We start from the raw sequence: 14,839 nt of genomic DNA on the forward strand, positions 1-14,839 counted from the left end.
CCTATGTCCAAAGTATATGATAGCTTCAGCAATAAGAACTCGAATTAGTTATTGGGGGGGGGACATTAGTTAAAAAATTATCAAATGAATTTAGAGTAAGGGCTGTCTTCTTTCTGTCATCAGAGTGGGAGATTTTCAACTGAGTTTTCTTTTCTTTAGATTTTCTTGGGAGAAAAGTTTTATTTCCCCCACTTTATTAGTTCTTTGAGAATATTGCATGATGCAGTTTGATGTTATTTATCCTCTCCCACAACTCCTCTTACAGCCATATTTTTCTGCCCATCCAATTAATAGTCCTTTTATTTTTTTTTAAAAAGAAATCTATCCCGGGACTCCGCTGAACTTAGTCTGTACAGGTCAGAGTGAGGACCACAGAGGCAGACAGCTTCTGGGACAGGCTGGAGCCACAGAGCCGCTGAGGCAGCACCCTTTTGGGGCCGCAGACATCCGGCACCCTCCCAGTCGGAGGACAGTGACCTGCCCTGCAGGGAGCGCCATCTTGGCTCCGGGACTCCGCTGAACTTAGTCTGTACAGGTCAGAGTGAGGACCACAGAGGCAGACAGCTTCTGGGACAGGCAGGAGCCACAGAGCCGCTGAGGCAGCACCCTTTTGGGGCCACAGACATCCGGCACCCTCCCAGCCGAAGGACAGTGACCTGCCCTGCAGGGAGCACCATCTTGGCTCCGGGACTCCGCTGAACTTAGTCTGTACAGGTCAGAGTGAGGACCACAGAGGCAGACAGCTTCTGGGACAGGCGGGAGCCACAGAGCCGCTGAGGCAGCACCCTTTTGGGGCCGCAGACATCTGGCACCCTCCCAGTCGGAGGACAGTGACCTGCCCTGCAGGGAGCGCCATCTTGGCTCCGGGACTCTGCTGAACTTAGTCTGTACAGGTCAGAGTGAGGACCACAGAGGCAGACAGCTTCTGGGACAGGCGGGAGCCACAGAGCCGCTGAGGCAGCACCCTTTTGGGGCCACAGACATCCGGCACCCTCCCAGTCGGAGGACAGTGACCTGCCCTGCAGGGAGCGCCATCTTGGCTCCGGGACTCCGCTGAACTTAGTCTGTACAGGTCAGAGTGAGGACCACAGAGGCAGACAGCTTCTGGGACAGGCTGGAGCCACAGAGCCACTGAGGCAGCACCCTTTTGGGGCCGCAGACATCCGGCACCCTCCCAGCCGAAGGACAGTGACCTGCCCTGCAGGGAGCGCCATCTTGGCTCCGGGACTCCGCTGAACTTAGTCTGTACAGGTCAGAGTGAGGACCACAGAGGCAGACAGCTTCTGGGACAGGCGGGAGCCACAGAGCCGCTGAGGCAGCACCCTTTTGGGGCCGCAGACATCCGGCACCCTCCCAGTCGGAGGACAGTGACCTGCCCTGCAGGGAGCGCCATCTTGGCTCCGGGACTCCGCTGAACTTAGTCTGTACAGGTCAGAGTGAGGACCACAGAGGCAGACAGCTTCTGGGACAGGCGGGAGCCACAGAGCCGCTGAGGCAGCACCCTTTTGGGGCCACAGACATCCGGCACCCTCCTAGCTGGAAGACAGTGGTCTGCCCTGCACAGGAGCCCTCTGCCTCAGGAGCAGGGAGCACATCTTGGATCCAGGACTCCACTGAACTTAGGAACTTAGTCTGCACAGCTGAGAGTGTGTACCACAGAAGCCTACAGCTTCTGTGACCTGCCAAAGCAACACAGCATCTGGGAAAGGTCCTGTTTTCCTCCTTCTTCTTCGGCCAGGAGGAGGTCCAAATGCCAGATATCTGTACACTTTCCCTTTAAGAGGAAAGCTTGTCAGCAGGGAGTGCTCTAACCACTGAAACTCAGAGGAGAGAGCCTGTCTCCCAGGTCTGCTGACAGAGGTTACTCAGAATCACCAGAAGAACAACCTCTGAACAGAGACAACTATAACAACTCCAGAGATTACCAGATGGCGAGAGGTAAAGGTAAGAATCTTACTAACAGAAACCAAGACCACTCACCATCATCAGGACCCAGCACTCCCACTTTGCCCGGTCCAGGGCACCCCAACACACCTGAAAAACTAGACCTGGATTTAAAAGCATATCTCATGATGATGGTAGAGAACATCAAGAAGGACTTTAAAGAACTACAGGAGAACATGGCTAAAGAGTTACAAGTCCTTAAAGAAAAACAGGAAAACACAACCAAACTGGTAGAAGTCCTTAAAGAGAAACAGGAAAACACATCCAATCAGATGATGGAAATGAACAAAACCATACTAGACCTAAAAAGGGAAGTAGACACAATAAAGAAAACCCAAAATGAGGCAACACTGGAGATAGAAAGCCTAGGAAAGAAATCTGGAACCATAGATGCAAGCATCAGCAACAGAATACAAGAGATGGAAGAGAGAATCTCAGGTGCAGAAGATTCCATACAGAACATCGGCACAACAATCAAGGAAAATGGAAAATGCAAAAAGATCCTAACTCAAAACATCCAGGAAATACAGGACACAATGAGAAGACCAAACCTACGGATAATAGGAGTGGATGAGAATGAAGATTTTCAACTCAAAGGACCAGCAAACATCTTCAACAAAATTATAGAAGAAAACTTCCCAAATCTAAAGAAAGAGATGCCCATGAACATACAAGAAGCCTACAGAACTCCAAATAGGCTGGACCAGAAAAGAAATACCTCCCGACACATAATAATCAGAACAACAAATGCACTAAATAAAGATAGAATACTAAAAGCAGTAAGAGAAAAAGGCCAAGTAACATATAAAGGCAAGCGTATCAGAATTACACCAGATTTTTCACCAGAGACTATGAAAGCCAGAAGATCCTGGACAGATGTTATACAGACACTAAAAGAACACAAATTCCAGCCAAGGCTACTATACCCAGCCAAATTCTCAATTAACATAGATGGAGAAACCAAAGTATTCCAGGACAAAACCAAATTCACACATTATCTCTCCACGAATCCAGCCCTTCAAAGGATAATAACAGAAAAAAACCAATACAAGGACAGGAACCACGCCCTAGAAACAACAAGAAAGTAATCCCTCAACAAACCTAAAAGAAGACAGCCACAAGAACAGAATGACAACTTTAACAACAAAAATAACAGGAAACAACAATTACTTTTCCTTAATATCTCTTAATATCAATGGACTCAACTCCCCGATAAAAAGACATAGACTAACAAACTGGCTACACAAACAAGACCCAACATTTTGCTGCTCACAAGAAACTCATCTCAGAGAAAAAGATAGACACTACCTCAAAATGAAAGGCTGGAAAACAATTTTCCAAGCAAATGGTCTGAAGAAACAAGCTGGAGTAGCCATTCTAATATCAGATAAGATTGACTTCCAACCCAAAGTCATCAAAAAAGACAGGGAGGGGCACTTCATACTCATCAAAGGTAAAATCCTCCAAGAGGAACTATCAATCCTGAATATCTATGCTCCAAATACAAAGGCAGCCTCATTCATTAAAGAAACTTTAGTAAATCTCAAAGCACACATTGCACCTCATACAATAATAGTGGGAGACTTCAACACACCACTTTCACCAATGGACAGATCATGGAAACAGAAACTAAACAGGGACACAGTGAAACTAACAGAAGTTATGGATCAAATGGATCTGGCAGATATCTACAGAACATTTTACCCTAAAACAAAAGGATACACCTTCTTCTCAGCACCTCATGGTACCTTCTCCAAAATTGACCATGTAATTGGGCACAAAACAGGACTCAACAGATACAAAAATATTGAAATTGTCCCATGCATCCTATCAGATCACCATGGACTAAGGCTGATCATCAATAACAAAATAAATAATAGAAAGCCAACCTTCACGTGGAAACTGAACAACACCCTTCTCAATGATACCTTGGTCAAGGAAGGAATAAAGAAAGAAATCAAGGACTTTTTAGAGTTCAATGAAAATGAAGCCACAACATACCCAAACTTATGGGACGCAATGAAAGCATTTCTAAGAGGAAAACTCATAGCTCTGAGTGCCTCCAAAAAGAAACTAGAAAGAGCACACATTAGCAGCTTGACAACACACCTAAAAGCACTAGAACAAAAGGAAGCAAATTCACCCAAGAGGAGTAGACGGCAGGAAATAATCAAACTCAGGGGCGAAATCAATCAAGTGGAAACAAGAAGAACTATTCAAAGAATCAACCAATCAAGGAGCTGGTTCTTTGAGAAAATCAACAAGATAAACCCTTAGCCAGACTAACTAGAGGGCACAGGGAAAGTATTCTAATTAACAAAATCAGAAATGAAAAAGGAGATATAAAAACAGATCCTGAAGACATCCAAAACACCATCAGATCCTTCTACCAAAGGCTATACTCAACAAAACTGGAGAACCTGGATGAAATGGAGATGTTCCTGGACAGATACCAGGTACCAAAGTTGAACCAAGATCAGGTTAATGATCTAAACAACCCTATATCCCCCAAAGAAATAGAGGCAGTCATTGATAGTCTCCCAACCAAAAAAAGCCCGGGACCAGATGGGTTTAGCGCAGAGTTCTATCAGACCTTCAAAGAAGATCTAATCCCAGTTCTTCACAAACTATTCCACAAGATAGAAACAGAAGGTACTCTACCCAACTCATTCTATGAAGCCACAATTACTCTGATACCTAAACCACAAAAAGACCCAACAAAGATAGAAAATTTTAGACCAATATCCCTTATGAATATTGATGCAAAAATACTCAATAAAGTTCTTGCTAACCGAATCCAAGAACACATCAAAACAATCATCCATCCTGACCAAGTAGGTTTCATCCCAGGGATGCAGGGATGGTTCAATATACGGAAATCCATCAACGTAATCCAGTATATGAACAAACTCAAAGACAAAAACCACATGGTCATCTCGTTACATGCGGAAAAAGCATTTGACAAGATCCAACACCCATTCATGATAAAAGTCTTGGAAAGATCAGGAATTCAAGGCCCATACCTAAACATGATAAAAGCAATCTACAGCAAACCAGTAGCCAACATCAAAGTAAATGGTGAGAAGCTTGAAGCAATCCCTCTAAAATCAGGGACTAGACAAGGCTGTCCACTTTCTCCATACCTATTCAACATTGTACTCGAAGTCCTAGCCAGAGCAATTCGACAACAAAAGGAGATCAAAGGGATACAAATTGGAAAAGATGAAGTCAAAATATCACTTTTTGCAGATGATATGATAGTATATATAAGTGACCCTAAAAATTCCACCAGAGAACTCCTAAGCCTGATAAACAGCTTCGGTGAAGTAGCTGGATATAAAATTAACTCAAACAAATCAATGGCCTTTCTCTACACAAAGAATAAACAGGCTGAGAAAGAAATTAGGGAAACAACACCCTTCTCAATAGTCACAAATAATATAAAATATCTTGGCGTGACTCTAACTAAGGAAGTGAAAGATCTGTATAATAAGAACTTCAAGTTTCTGAAGAAAGAAATTATAGAAGATCTCAGAAGATGGAAAGATCTTCCATGCTCATGGATTGGCAGGATCAACATTTTAAAAATGGCTATCTTGCCAAAAGCAATCTACAGATTCAATGCCATCCCTATCAAAATTTCAAATCAATTCTTCAACGCATTAGAAAGTGCAATCTGCAAATTCATCTGGAATAACAAAAAACCTAGGATAGCAAAAACTCTTCTCAAGGATAAAAGAACCTCTGGTGGAATCACCATGCCAGACCTAAAGCTTTACTACAGAGCAATTGTGATAAAAACTGCATGGTACTGGTATAGTGACAGACAAATAGACCAATGGAATAGAATTGAAGACCCAGAAATGAACCCACACACCTACGGTCACTTGATCTTCGACAAGGGAGCTAAAAACATCCAGTGGAAGAAAGACAGCATTTTCAACAAATGGTGCTGGCACAACTGGTTGTTATCATGTAGAAGAATGCGAATCGATCCATTCCTATCTCCTTGTACTAAGGTCAAGTCTAAGTGGATCAAGGAACTTCACATAAAACCAGAGACACTGAAACTTATAGAGGAGAAAGTGGGGAAAAGCCTTGAAGATATGGGCACAGGGGAAAAATTCTTGAATAGAACAGCAATGGCTTGTGCTGTAAGATCGAGAATTGACAAGTGGGACCTCATGAAACTGCAAAGCTTCTGCAAGGCAAAAGACACCATCAATAAGACAAAAAAACCACCAACAGATTGGGAAAGGATCTTTACCTATCCTAAATCAGATAAGGGTCTAATATCCAATATATATAAGGAACTCAAGAAGGTGGACTCCAGAAAGTCAAATAACCCCATTAAAAAATGGGGCTCAGAATTGAACAAAGAATTCTCACATGAAGAATACCAAATGGCAGAGAAGCACCTGAAAAAATGTTCAACATCCTTAATCATCAGGGAAATGCAAATCAAAACAACCCTGAGATTCCACCTCACACCAGTCAGAATGGCTAAGATCAAAAATTCAGGTGACAGCAGATGCTGGCGGGGATGTGGAGAAAGAGGAACACTCCTCCATTGTTGGTGGGATTGCAAGCTTGTACAACCACTCTGGAAATCAGTCTGGCGGTTCCTCAAAAAATTGGACATAGTACTACCGGAGGATCCAGCAATACCTCTTCTGGGTATATATCCAGAAGATGTCCCAACCGGTAAGAAGGACACATGCTCCACTATGTTCATAGCAGCCCTATTTATAATAGCCAGAAGCTGGAAAGAACCCAGATGTCCCTCAACAGAGGAATGGATACAGAAATTATGGTACATTTACACAATGGAGTACTACTCAGCTATTAAAAAGAATGAATTTATGAAATTCCTAGCCAAATGGATGGACCTGGAGGGCATCATCTTGAGTGAGGTAACACAATCACAGAGGAACTCACACAATATGTATTCACTGATAAGTGGATATTAGCCCAAAACTTAGGATACCCAAGATATAAGATACAATTTGCTAAACGCATGAAACTCAAGAAGAATGAAGACCAAAATGTGGACACTGTGCCCCTTCTTAGAATTGGGAACAAAACACCCAGGGAAGGAGTTACAGAGACAAAGTTCGGAGCTGTGATGAAAGGATGGACCATCTAGAGACTGCCGTATCCAGGGATCCATCCCATAATCAGCTTCTAAACGCTGACACCATTGCATACACTAGCAAGATTTTGCTGAAAGGACCCAAAGATAGCTGTCTCTTGTGAGACTATGCAGGGGCCTAGCAAACACAGGAGTGGATGCTCACAGTCAGCTATTGGATGTATCACAGGGCTCCCAATGGAGAAGCTAGAGAAAGTACCCAAGGAGCTAAAGGGATCTGCAACCCTATAGTTGGAACAACATGATGAACTAACCAGAACCCCGGAGCTCTTGTCTCTAGCTGCATATGTATCGAAAGATGGCCTAGTCGGCCATCACTGGAAAGAGAGGCCCATTGGACTTGCAAACTTTATATGCCCCAATATAGGGGAATGCCAGGGCCAAAAGAATGGGAATGGGAGGGTAGGGAAGTGGGGGGCGGTATGGGGGACTTTTGGGATAGCATTGGAAATGTAATTGAGGAAAATATGTAATGAAAAAAAAACAGAGAAAAAAAAAAAGAAATCTATCAAATCCAAGTTGTGATCTTCATACAGTCTTGGATATATAGCCTTTTTTTTTGCCATATAAAATATCCATTTATTTTACAGAGTAAAATACTACCTTTATAATGGATTAAAGTTTAACCTAACATATATTTTACATATTATTACACAGTTACTAAGAATTAAAGTCACAAGCAATGTAGTATTAGAGGAAATGTTTATAATGTTAAATTAATGCAAAAAATAAAAAGCCGAACTATGTAAAAATATGTGGACATAGAAAAACCTGGAACAAGGTATGTTAAAGGCAAAAGGAGTAATAGCACTACTCCCGCTTCTGACACTACCTAGAAATAACTAATGCTCTAATTCTGAAATGTGAACCACCAACATAATCTGCAGTGTAATTAGTATTCTCCCTTATATTTAGTAGCCTTTTTGTGAATTGTGAAGCTCTGTTGCTCTTATGTCTTTGTGATGTACATTTTGGAGAGATCCCTTTAACTAGGATGCTATTATGCCCAAGAACACAATGCTCTTCACAAAAGAAGAAAAAGAATGAGAAAAGTCTTGAAAGTATGGTCTATGTACTGGCAATTACTCACTAGATGAGAGGCATATAAAATAAAGAAGGCATTCCTTCACAGGGTAGTTAAAATTCAAACTGTTAGAATGTCAAATGGCCCTTTATTGAAAATATATTGTTTTCCTTACACAGTATATCCTGATTACAGTTTCCTCTCCTTCTACTTTCCCCAGTACCTCCCTTTCTACTTTCCCATCTGGATCCACTCTCTTTCTGTCTCTCATTAGAAAAAAACAGGCACATAAGAGACAACAACAAAACATAACAAAATAAAGTTATATTAAGATAAAGCAAAAACCAAGACATCGGAATTGGACAAGGTAATTCAACAGAAGGAAAAAAATGCTCAAGGGCAGGCACAATAGAGACTCAGTTTTTCACACACTCAGGAATTCCATAAAAATACTAAACTGAAAGCTATACTATATATGCGGATGACCTGGTGCACACCCATGTAGGACGGGTCACAATCTTAAAGAAAACTGGCTTTTCTTCTCCCAGGAAGTATCAGCTGCTAGCAACTTCTTTGCTTGAAGTGAGATTTCATCCTTACCCACATTGTTTGTGCTGGAGTCTTTCAGTGTGGAGATTGCATGGGTCTTGTGCATGCTGTTACAACTGCTGTGTGTCCATATGTGCAACTTCCCTGTTGTGTGTAGAAAACTCCATCTCTTTGTAGTCACTCAGTATCCCTGGTTTCCATGATGATTCCAGAGCCCTGGGAGAAGTGGTTTGAAAATAAACGTCCCATATTGGCCTTAGCATGCTGCAGTCCTTTACTCTCTGTATCTAGTCCTATGTGATTCTGTTATAATTGTGACCTTGATTTAAAACTTTGTTCACAGTCTGTCTTTTCTTCTAAACCTGCAGTAGTACTGAATAGCATTACTTTCGGTATTTATGCATAGGTTGGTTCTTCACTATAAGTAAAATTGCAAATTACAGCTGTGATTTTTTTAATAGATAATCATTTACATGAACTTACACATACAAAGAAACTGGTGTAAACAGATGTATGGCCATGGATATCCATATATTCTTTTATATTTATTTATTTTCAGATTCCGAGAACACAAACCCTTAAAAGTTGAAAATACTGTTTATTTGTGCCATAAAACTACTTAGCTATGGAATGTATTCATGAAATCAATACTAACTACTCAAATTCTTAGATTTTTACAAGTAAGTGGAATCAATAAAAGAAATGAACCTCTTAGGATAATTACCCATTTGCATACTTGCAAAAGATATAAAATGAATGTAGTTACATTATTCAGCACAGACGCGAGAAGCAATTAAGTTCCTATGAAAGAATTAGCCCATATTTTATAAGTAAAATAATGAGTTTTTATGTAATCTGAGTGTTGAGGCTCGATGAGAAATTGGGGAGGTACTGAGGGGGAAAAATCAGCATTTTCAGTAAGAGAAAAACCATTACTAAGACATGAAGACATGAGATTTACTTATTTATTGACTTATTTCATCATTCATTTTAAGAAGTTGTTTGTGATCTACAATGAAACATGAGGGATTGAAGATGTAGAGGTGGAGATGAGACATACTTTGGTGGTACAGTAATTGTCTAGCAAGCATGATTAGAGCTCTGAGTTTGATGATGAGCATTGAAAAACTGTTCCCAAAGTATACTCTTTCTTCCCTTTTTGACAATCTCATTTATAAAACTTGTTAATATCTTCCATTCCTCTTTGTCATCTCAGTTTCTCCATTTCAAGCTCCTTACTTTAGTTCCCCAGTGGCTACACCATTAGGGAAAATATCATCTCTTCCTCCAGAAACTTTTTTTTGGACATCTTTTCACAGAACTTGGTAATCAACTCAATGTATGTACATGGTAACTGAGGCAGGTTCTCACATGATACATAAATCTTTCATCCCATACTTCTTTTCTTCCCAGTTTTTTCTTTTTATTAGATATTTTCTTTATTTACATTTCAAATGCTATCCCGAAAGTTCCCTATACCTCCCCACCCCCCGCCCTGCTTCCCTACCCATCCACTCCTATTTTTTGGCCCTGTAGTGGGGCATATAAAGTTTGCAAGACCAAGGGGCCTCTCTTCCCAATGATGGCCGATTAGGCCATCTTCTGCTACATATGCAGCTAGAGACACGAGCTCTGGGGGTAGTGTGGATACTTCATTCCTCCTTAGAATAGGGAACAAAACACCCATCGAAGGAGTTACAGAGACAAAGTTTGGAGCTAAGACAAAAGTATGGACCATCCATAGACTACCCTACCCGGGGATCCACCCCATAATCAGCCACCAAACCCAGACACTATTGCATATGCTAGCAAGATTTTGCTGAAAGGACCCTGATATAGCTGTCTCGAGTGAGGCTATGCCAGTGCCTGCAAATACAGTAGTGGATGCTCACAGTCATCTATTGGATGGAACACAGGGCCCCCAATGGAGAAGCTAGAGAAAGTACCCAAGGAGCTGAAGGGGTCTGCAACCCTATAGGTGGAACAACAATATGAACTTTTTACAGTTCTTAGCTACCCAAGAAGGGATGTGGCATCATGGATTTTTTTTTTTTCTGCCTATAGTGGAGAGTAGGAGGGGCCACTCTTGTACAAATATCCATAGCTGCTCTGATCTACTTTCCTGGAACTAAACTCTTAAAGATAAATATGTACTAAAATATGCTCTAGTCTACAAAATCCCATAGAAACAAATCAGAATTCATAGTGCAGCATGTGCAGTTTGGCATTTAGTATTATGAAGACATAAAAGCAGGGATGAGACAGGCTGGAAATTTGGTCGAACACTTTTAAAAATACTCACTCTCAAGGTAACCAGCCCTTTCTTATGATAACATGATTCATTTATTCAGAAGAGATACTCATGAATTATTCACCTCTTTAGGGTCCTACCACAGAATGGTGTGATACTAGAAGGTAAATTTCAGCACAAGTGCTGGAAGGAGCACAAAGCATAGAAAGGGATATTAAACATATTGAAAAGTAGAGTTGTAGTTTGAATCAAAAATAACATTGGGAAATTATAGGAAGACCAGATTCCATGGGGCTAAATTTCTGCTGAAATGAATTCTAGCCAGAAGTTTGGATACCACTGAATTGCAATAATATTTATTTGTTTGTGTAAACATCCTTTTACAGGTATGATTTAATTAAAAAAGAAAAATGTAATATCTACTCATAATTTATTCAATTAGTACAATATTTTAATAAAATTTCTATGATATATTTTTAAATTATCTTTAATCTTTTTTACAGTCCACTCATTATCCCTCACCTGGTCTGCTCTCCGACAGTTCTTCATCCCATTCCTCCTGTTCTCTCAAGAGGATGTCCCCATATGTAGATGTTGGAGATTTTAGGTAAAGAATATGTTTACAGGGTTTGGAAAGATGGATCAACAGTTAGGAACATTTGCAGGTCTTAGAGAAGATGTGAATGCAGTTCTAAGAATCCACATCAAGTGGCTCAACAACCCTTGTAACTCCACTTCAAAGGGATCCAATCCAGTACCCTTTCACTGACTCTCTAAACAGCTGTACACATGTGTGCATTATTCTTCACAAGCACACATATGTATTTACAGTTTCTAACAATTATATTTTACTATCATACACATATACATTTGATATGTATATGGGTGCAGACAATATAGACTTATTTTCAATTGTTTGAAAAGGCAAGCCTCTTTCTTATTTTAATGTAAAACAGACAAAAACATTGAAATAATACCAAATTCATATTTTCTTATTAATTATTTGTAACCAACAAAATTCAGTAATGACCCAATACCTTAAATATGAGCATTACTTATTTTCTCATCATTGTGAGACAACACTGACAGAAACAAATTAGACAAAGGCATGTTTATAGTGGCTTACAATTTAGAAAGGGATGGAGTCTGTTATGGAAGGTAGTCATGGTGACAGATGTATGAGACTGTTATTTGCTTTGTGTTTCTAATCAGGAGGCAGAGAGATGAACTCTGGTCTTCAGCTTTCCTTCTCTTTTGTCTTTATTCTTCTTCCAATCCTAGCAGTGGTAGAGTGGAACACACATTCCATTCTCTGTTAAACCTCTCTGAAAGCCTAAAGTGGATCAAACTGATGACAAAAATGTCACCACCACATCCTCCAACAAATATTACTTATATGGCTCTAAATTTAATTTATAAGAGAATCAGAGTTACTGCACAGCCTGGTGATAAGTCCTTCATTTATAGCCTTTCAACCCAATATTTCACCATAAATGTATAGGGAATATGTATGTTATTTTAAAATACCACCACGATTTTAAGACTTACTCTAAACATTAAACTAGCTCAGTATCTAAAAATATTTTGGGAAGACATACAATTTAGTCATCTTGAATTTTGCTTTTGTTTCCAAGGTATTAGTTATGACTCATCCAATAATAATGAAAAGTTCAAGACTGAAATAGCTTTTGCATTTACTTATGAGGAAAGCAAAATTTTTCTTAAGGATTCATAAAACCAACCAGTTAATATTACCAGCAAATTGTGCCTCAGGAATCTTCCCATAAGTAACTTTTCCCTTTCTGCAGTAGTTTAAGTGAGGTGAGAAGCGAAGTCAAACTCATCTCAGAACTTTTGATGCACATGGCTGTATAGGGGCAGGACAAAAAAAGCCTTTGCAGGGTTGTGGGAATTGCAGCATGTGTGTGGAGGAGCAGTACCTCCTTAGAATTATCCAGAATGCACTTTAGAGGACAGTACTGAGACCTTTGGATATGTTAGTCTGATGAGACTTACTAACAGAAAAAAATGGCTTGAAGAAGAGCAATCAGGCTTGCAGGAAAGTCTTTTTCTCTGAGATGGAAAGTGACCATACAATTACTGCTCCTGTCACACCACAAAATAGAGCAGAATCATTCCATTCATGTCTTTCTACAGCACTTGAGAATCCGAAAGATTAATTTAAACTATTGATATTTTTTTCTAAGCTTTGCAGGATAGAAAATGAGGGAATGCTTTGATATGATGATAACTAGATTCTCATGGAAAGAGGTAGCATGATTATGACAAAATAGTTTCCTTAATTCCGATCAGTCAATCAGGTGAATATAATTCTTGACAACTCCAAGGATTCAGGGATTAGTGCTTGAAGGTAATCTTTATTGTATCCCATTCAGAAAATAAAGTTCACAAAATGAACTCCCTTATAATTAGTTCCTGCAGACTCTCAACTCTCAAACAGTAGACGTCTTTAAAACAGATCAATTGGCTAAATACTTAGCCCTTTTCCTCAGAAAGTCATATCATTTCTAAGAAATACTCTGCTTTGGTTATCCAATATATTTGAAGATAAATTTCATAATTAAATATATCTTTTAAATGAATCCTAAAGAGAAATAAATTCCAGAATGGAATATTCCTTCCTGTTCCCAATCAGTCTGTAGGTAAGTCAATTAATGTTAAATGCTAACCCCTTAAATATTTTATTATCCCTTGTGACATCTGTGTTAGATTCACTCTCATAAAACATGACTCATTTATTTGCATTGCTTCAGCTGTTTATAGAGAAATAGGCAGGTAATTATTATGACACTGTGAAAGTCCATTTCAACAGGGAAAAATATAATTTTCCCCTCAAAGGAAGCTTAATGAAAATGAGGTTATTATAGCTTAAGAACAAAATGGAGCTTGTTCCATTAACTGTGGCTATTTTCTGAGACTCGAGGGGAGTTTTCTCTGAGTTTATATGTTTATGAAAACAACATCTCATTATCAGAAATAGATTTTTATAATGGCAAATAATCCAAAGATATTCAATCAACATCTATGCCAATAATTGATTATGTAGTTATGTATTAATTGTGCAGATAAACATGGGTAGATACACAGTAATGAGAGGAGAAGCAGAATAGAAAGTGTGGATAATATTTCAGAAAGAACAAGTAGCTAAGACCAGAGTTCCTTTCACATCACTTTCTAGGTATGCCATATCTTTTGGGCTGGGATATTGTGCTATTACATGCTTTAGATCCCCTAAATATATATGTAGATACAAAGTAAATTCTTAGAAGAACTCCCCTAGACAGTGTATCCAACAGCACCTCATGGCATGGATAGGGTCTAATGAACAGTCAACAGAGTATAACCATCCATGTTAATGAAATACTAGTTCTGGTTGTTCTGATGCTTGAGTCCTCGCATGTACATTTGTAGGAGTCCTTTAACTTCCTGGAAACTTTAAAAAAGAACAATAAGTACTTTATCATATATGTCTTGTACATGTTTTACATTAACCTTGATTTTTAGAACATGAGTGAAGAAACTCAAATACAAATGATTATAATATTTTCTTTTTTATAAAACATTATCACCTCAAAATGCAGCTTAATATTTATTTCAAAATATATTATTTTTCCAACAGATATTATTTATTATATATGTAAGTACACTGTAGCTGTCTTCAGACACCCAAGAGGAGGGGGTCAGATCTCATTAAGGATGGTTGTGAGCCAACATGTGGTTGCTGGGATTTGAACTCATGGCCTTAGGAAGAGCAGTCAGTGCTCTTAACCGTTGAGCCATTCCAACAGACTTTTAATCATACAAGCCTAAGTAAAAGAAATAGAGATGGAGCACATGGTAATTAAAATATCAGGGTGAAATATCAGGGTATAGTATCAGGAAGGCAAATATCAGGGAG

Source organism: Mus caroli, unplaced genomic scaffold (genome assembly GCF_978045245.1).
Source record: "Mus caroli unplaced genomic scaffold, Mus_caroli_1 scaffold_8, whole genome shotgun sequence".
NCBI classification, from domain to species: Eukaryota; Metazoa; Chordata; class Mammalia; order Rodentia; family Muridae; genus Mus; species Mus caroli.